Genomic DNA, 7,441 nt, shown 5'->3' on the forward strand with positions numbered 1-7,441 from the left:
TTTGTTCCTACAAGTAAGTTTCAAAGATTGATGATACATGTCAGTTGCCAAGCAAACAACAACCTCTTTTTTTATCGTATCAACAACCTAAAAAGAAAGACTAGCTAGTTTTGTTCCCTTCTTTCTTTCCTAACATTTTTGCCATCTGTTAATTTTTTCGTTCTTTTTGTTTTTGTTGCTTGTAAGAAAGATTGCTTTTTTTTTTTTTTTTTTAATATTCTAAACAAATAATACATACCATGAAAAATTATGCACCCTGAATAATTTTCTTTATAGAACTATATATGTCAACAGATTACTTACTGAACGTATGTATATTAGCCAAACTTAGTCCAAATTACAGATCACGAAGTGGTTGGATCCAGTAAATTAGATCCGGTCCATTTTAACTTTATCATTTGTGTTGAAATCAATATTAGAAAGATAATTCAGAATATTAGTGTTAACTATAAGTCTATAACCATGAAAAATGGGTGAAATACAATGCTTCCTTTTTCTTGATTATTCTTTTCAAGAAAAAAATATATATCTTTTTCTGAAAAAAGATGACTACAAGCTCGTTTTCGAAAAGGAAAAAAAAAATAACATCGAATTTTTCCTCAAATTTTTATTAGTTTTAAGAAACGACAACTAAACGTATATATACACTATGTAGGGAATAAAAAAGCATTCAATTGATTGATAAAGTAGTACTATATATATAGTGTGCGTACTATAGTTCTATTATTATGTCTCTGTTTAATTTTCCAACTTCCTATAATAAAACTTGTTTGCAAAAATAGTTTGAAACACTATCAAATGCAACAGAAAAGAAAAAACTAGATTCCATTTGGGACAGAGTTAACGAAAGAGTTAATAGTGAAGTTTTGGTGTAATCTATAAATTATAAGGCTACGCTTGCTGTATTTTAAATGAAAATATGTGACCATTGGTACCAAATTTCTTCTAATTATTCGATGCTTTGTGAAAGTGTAAAAGAGACTTCCAATACAATGATTTGTCTTCCTGTTATTGGGAAAATGCTAACTTTTAACTATAAAGTAATTAATAGATAATGATATTCACTGTTGAAGCTTTCTTTTCTCCACTGATCCCTATTAAAAAGGATTTCAGCCACTTATATTTTTTTTTTCCACCATGGGTCAACCTTTTTTATTCGATGTAAGATCTCGATCAATGTCAAAATGCATGTAATATTTTCTTTTTTCAATGGAAAATGTCTAATGCTTTATTCTATTAAAAACTATTGTAGTATCGTTTTCATTTTATGTAAATTTTATGTAAATAGTAAATACTATCAAATTCTTATGTACTTGAATAAAAATCCCCACACCAACTACTTATGTTATCTCTAGAAGGGATCAAAAAGTAAGAACCTTTTGTTGTAATCAACAGCATGGCTATCAGGCTATGAGACATAACTGAGTATACAAGAAGCAAAATGATGTAGTCGCATAGTTAGTTAGAATTTTTGTACATTCTAATTAAGTAGTGTTTTTTATATAGTGCTTCGTTCACTCTCTACATTCAAGTTAGGGAATGTCGGTTACTCTCTACATTCGAGTTCATTGTTATGTTGTTCAATGTTTTTATTGCTCTAAAATACAGATATATCTTCATTTCTCCAGATTCCTTGTTTGTTTTAGATGGGTTTACTAAAGAAAATTGTAATTAGGTGATGTGATGTTCATGAATCATGATAGATGTGAGGATAACTATAAAACTGCAATGACATCTTGCTTCAGAATGATAATAACAATAAAAAAAGGAATCATATCCCTATTAAAAATTTCCCTCTTTCACAATTTTATTCATCTCACTCCCGTTAATGGCATTATATTGGACAATCTTCTCCTTTGGCAAGAAAAGCTGAAAAACAAAAGTTAGTGATAATGACATTGGATTGTCAAACTTATTATCAACAACCATGAACCATGTCTTCTGTATCTATGTTTTGAACCAAAATTATTTCCATTGATACCTTAAGGTAGCTTCTATCTCCACCAACTCCCATGAATTCATTTTACAGTGAAATACCATTTTCAATCAAGTGAGACGACATGCATTTCCTTATAGATAAAAAACTTTTATACATGACAAGACACGCTAGATTCTCTTTATATTGAGTTTAAGAGATAGTTTATGCGTAAGTCACCTCCATCGGTGCGGTTCTAAGAAGTATATCGCTTGTTAAAACAAAAAATAGAGAAACACATCATATATTTTCCAGCAAGAAACTACAGTGTTGGAACTTATTGCGAAACGGTTGTCTTTTAGTTGAAGATAGAGCCGTCTCTGAAAATATTAAGACCACAAGCTCTTTTTTTTGGGCCAATTATACACTAATATTTTCTAAAAAAAACTTGGAAAACACAAAAATGACTGGAATTCGAACCTTTGACCTTTGGAACTATTATCCTGTCTGTGTTAAGGGCGGGCTCTGTTTGGAGATCAACATTTTGTTTAAAGTTTTGAAACAATAAATTATATTTTAACTACTACGTACTTCTTTATACTAAGAAACTTAGATGATATATTTCCACCAATGAAGATGATCTAATATTTTAATAGGTTGAAGGAGTCTCTAACTTGATGAAATGTCTCCTTGAAGATAACAACTCCACATCACATGAGTATGATAGTTTGCATATCAGTATTTAATCTATAACTTTTCCTTATGTCTTTTTTTTTATTTTGCTTTTTCCTGATCAACATGAGCAAAATTTTGTGCAATATCATATTTTAGATACAAATGTATAAGGTAGTTCAAAAAAAAAAAATACACACGTAATTGCCATGTGTAATTGTCAAAACTTCTGTGTAATTCTTCTATCATAATTTGTCAAAACTTGAGCAAATTGTACAAATCTATAAAAAAAAAAGTATGAAAAATCAATCTTCCAAAATAAAAATAGTAGAAAAATTCTTAAATATAATTATAGATTTCAGATTCACAATCTTAGCAACATAATCAGAGTGGCGCAGTGGAAGCGTGGTGGGCCCATAACCCACATGTCCCAAGATCGAAACTTGGCTCTGATACATATATATATTCAGTTTTTTTTATATATAAATCAGTTTTAACTTCTTTTTTTAAAACTTGGTTCCCTTTGTCCAATGTAGAACCGACTACAAGTTTTGGGTGTGACTCCTTAACCTCCATGACCGATGGTTTCATGTGAAGGAGAACCCACCTGCTCTGTTACGAACTTACAGTTAGACATATTCCAATAGAGATTCCCGGTTATTGCTTGTCCGAAGACTATGAGGTATGTGCACTTCTTTCGTTTGTTTGTTGGAATTGTTTCTCACTCTACCGCTAGATGGTGTGACCTTGGCCACAACTCTGCTTTGGTAGTGAAGCATAGTCCGAGTAAAAACCTCTTCAACAAGATTATGTATCCAGCCTCAGCCATAAAAGGCAATGCCTCTCTTATTGAGTTTTGGTCCTGTGTTTTGTTCTTGGCAAGCTCCGCCAACCTATTTCATCAATGAGAACTCCCTTCTTCGAACCTTTACCGGCACTTTTATAATGCTTGAACCCTCAGCCTCCTCCATGGAGCACCTTTTTAAAAGCTCTTATGCGTCATTCGCCCGAGCTACTAATGACCACTTGTTGGTCGGGGATTACTCGAAGATCACCTTCAAGCTAGAATCCTTCAAGACATCAACAAACCTTCCATATTTTGCAAGCTTCCCCAAGTTATGCATTTACTTGGAAGACTCATGGAGTCTCTATCTCTATTTTGCTTCCACTCTTTTGCTTGTAATTTGTAAGAACATCTCTCTTTGGAGGATTTAGTTTCTAATGAAATGCTTGTTTGACAAAAAAAAAACTTTTTCTTATGTCTTTTTTTATTTTGCCTTTTCATGATCAACATGAGCAAAATTTTGTGCAATATCATATTTTAGATACAAATGTATAAGGTAGTTCAAAAAAAAATATACACACGTAATTGCCATGTGTAATTGTTAAAACTTCTGTATAATTCTTCTATCATAATTTGTCAAAGTTAAGCAAATTGTACAAATCTAAAAAAAAAAGTATGTAAAATCAATCTTCCAAAATAAAAATAGTAGAAGAATCTTTAAAAATAATTACAGATTTCAGATTCACAGTCTTGGCAACATAATCAGAGTGGCGCAACGGAAGCGTGGTGGCCCATAACCCACAGGACCCAAGATCGAAACTTGGCTCTGATACATATATATATTCAGTTTTTTTTTTTTTTAAATATAAATCAGTTTTAACTTCTTTTTTTTTAAACTTGGTTCCCTTTGTCCAATGTAGGACCAACTACAAGTTTTGTGTGTGACTCCTTAACCTCCATGACCGATGGTTTCATGTGAGGGAGGACCCACCTGCTCTGTTACGGTTAGACATATTCCAATGGAGATCCCCAATTATTGCTTATCCGAAGACTATGAGGTATGTGCACTTCTTTCGTCTGTCTGTTGGAATTGTTTCTCACTCTACCGCTAGATGGCGTGACCTTGGCCACAACTCTGCTTTGGTAGTGAAGCATAGTCCGAGTAAAAACCTCTTCAACAAAATTACGTATCCAGCCTCAGCCATAAAAGGCAATGCCTCTCTTATTGAGTTTTGGTCCTGTGTTTTGTTCTTGGCAAGCTCCGCCAACCTATTTCATCAATGAGAACTCCCTTCTTCGAACCTTTACCGGCACTTTTATAATGCTTGAACCCTCAGCCTCCTCCATGGAGCACCTTTTTAAAAGCTCTTATGCGTCATTCGCCCGAGCTACTAATGACCACTTGTTGGTCGGGGATTACTCGAAGATCACCTTCAAGCTAGAATCCTTCAAGACATCAATAGACCTTCCATATTTTGCAAGCTTCCCCAAGTTATGCATTTACTTGGAAGACTCATGGAGTCTCTATCTCTATTTTGCTTGCACTCTTTTGCTTTTAATTTGTAAGAACATCTCTCTTTGGAGGATTTAATTTCTAATGAAATGCTTGTTTGACAAAAAAAAAAAAAACTTTTCCTTATCTCTTTTTTTATTTTGATTTTTTCCTGATCAACATGAGCAAAATTTTGTGCAATATCATATTTTAGATACAAATGTATAAGGCAAGTCAAAAAAAAATACACACGTTATTGCCATGTGTAAATTGTAATTGTCAAAGCTTTTGTGTAATTCTTCCATCATAATTTGTCAAAACTTGAGCAAATTGTACAAATCTAAAAAAAAAAAAGTATGTAAAATCAATCTTTCAAAATAAAAATAGTAGAAGAATCCTTAAATATAATTATAGATTTCAGATTCACAATCTTGGCAACATAATCAGAGTGGCGCAGCGGAAGCGTGGTGGGCCATAACCCACAGGTCCCAAGATCGAAACTTGGCTCTGATACATATATATTTGTATATATGGTGTGACCTTGGCCACGACTCTGCTTTGGTAGTGAAGCATAGTCCGAGTAAAAACCTCTTCAACAAGATTATGTATCCAGCTTCAGCCATAAAAGGCAATGCCTCTCTAATTGAGTTTTGGTCCTGTGTTTGTTCTTGGCAAGCTCCGCCAACCTATTTCATCAATGAGAACTCCCTTCTTCGAACCTTTACCGGCACTTTTATAATGCTTGAACCCTCAGCCTCCTCCATGGAGCACCTTTTTAAAAGCTCTTATGCGTCATTCGCCCGAGCTACTAATGACCACTTGTTGGTCGGGGATTACTCGAAGATCACCTTCAAGCTAGAATCCTTCAAGACATCAACAGACCTTCCATATTTTGCAAGCTTCCCCAAGTTATGCATTTACTTGGAAGACTCATGGAGTCTCTATCTCTATTTTGCTTGCACTCTTTTGCTTTTAATTTGTAAGAACATCTCTCTTTGGAGGATCTAGTTTCTAATGAAATGCTTGTTTGACAAAAAAAAAAAAATTTTCCTTATGTCTTTTTTTATTTTGCTTTTTCCTGATCAACATGAGCAAAATTTTGTGCAATATCATATTTTAGATACAAATGTATAAGGCAGTTCAAAAAAAAAATACACACGTTATTGCCATGTGTAATTGTCAAAACTTCTGTGTAATTCTTCTATCATAATTTGTCAAAACTTGAGCAAATTGTACAAATCTATAAAAAAAAAAGTATGTAAAATCAATCTTTCAAAATAAAAATAGTAGAAGAATCCTTAAATATGATTATAGATATCAGATTCACAATCTTGCCAACATAATCAGAGTGGCGCAGCGGAAGCGTGGTGGGCCCATAACCCACAGGTCCCAAGATCGAAACTTGGCTCTGATACATATATATTCTGTTTTTTTTGTAAGTCAGTTTTAACTTCTTTTTTTTTTAACTTGGTTCCCTTTGTCCAATGTAGAACCGACTACAAGTTTTGTGTGTGACTCCTTAACCTCTATGACCGATGGTTTCATGTGAGGGAGGACCCACCTGCTCTGTTACGGTTAGACATATTCCAATGGAGATCCCCGATTATTGCTTATCCGAAGACTATGAGGTATGTGCACTTCTTTCGTCTGTCTGTTAAATTGTTTCTCCCTCTACCGCTAGATGGTGTGACCTTGGCCACGACTCTGCTTTGGTAGTGAAGCATAGTCCGAGTAAAAACCTCTTCAACAAGATTATGTATTTAGCTTCAGCCATAAAAGGCAATGCCTCTCTTATTGAGTTTTGGTCCTGTGTTTGTTCTTGGCAAGCTCCGCAAACCTATTTCATCAATGAGAACCCCCTTCTTCGAACCTTTACCGGCACTTTTATAATGCTTGAACCCTCAGCCTCCTCCATGGAGCACCTTTTTAAGAGCTCTTATGCGTCATTCGCCCGAGCTACTAATGACCACTTGTTGGTTGGGGATTACTCGAAGATCACCTTCAAGCTAGAATCCTTCAAGACATCAACAGACCTTCCATTTTTTGCAAGCTTCCCCAAGTTATGCATTTACTTGGAAGACTCATGGAGTCTCTGTCTCTATTTTGCTTGCACTCTTTTGCTTTTAATTTGTAAGAACATCTCTCTTTGGAGGATTTAGTTTCTAATGAAATGCTTGTTTGACAAAAAAAAAAAAACTTTTCCTTATGTCTTTTTTTTTTTTATTTTGCTTTTTCCTGATCAACATGAGCAAAATTTTGTGAAATATCATATTTTAGATACAAATTGATAAGGCAGTTCAAAAAGAAAAAATACACATGTTATTGCCATGTGTAATTGTCAAAACTTCTGTGTAATTCTTTTATCATAATTTGTCGAAACTTGAGCAAATTGTATAAATCTAAAATAAAATAAAAAAAGAATGTAAAATCAATCTTCCAAAATAAAAATAGTAGAAAAATCCTTAAATATAATTATAGATTTCAGATTCACAATCTTGGCTACATAATCAGAGTGGCGCAGCGGAAGCGTGGTGGGCCCGTAACCCACAGGTCCCAAGATCGAAACTTGGCTCTGATA

The 7,441-nt window shown here is 33.9% G+C and overlaps 1 non-coding gene across 1 annotated transcript; it reads left to right on the forward strand.

Moving 5' to 3' along the window:
• Positions 1 to 7,369: 7,369 nt before the first annotated feature.
• On the forward strand, positions 7,370 to 7,441 carry TRNAM-CAU (transfer RNA methionine (anticodon CAU)). The gene has a single exon. It is a non-coding gene; the product is annotated as a tRNA-Thr (tRNA).

The sequence above is a fragment of the Camelina sativa genome, chromosome 4 (assembly GCF_030686135.1).
Source record: "Camelina sativa cultivar CO46 ecotype springtype chromosome 4, ASM3068613v1".
NCBI classification, from domain to species: Eukaryota; Viridiplantae; Streptophyta; class Magnoliopsida; order Brassicales; family Brassicaceae; genus Camelina; species Camelina sativa.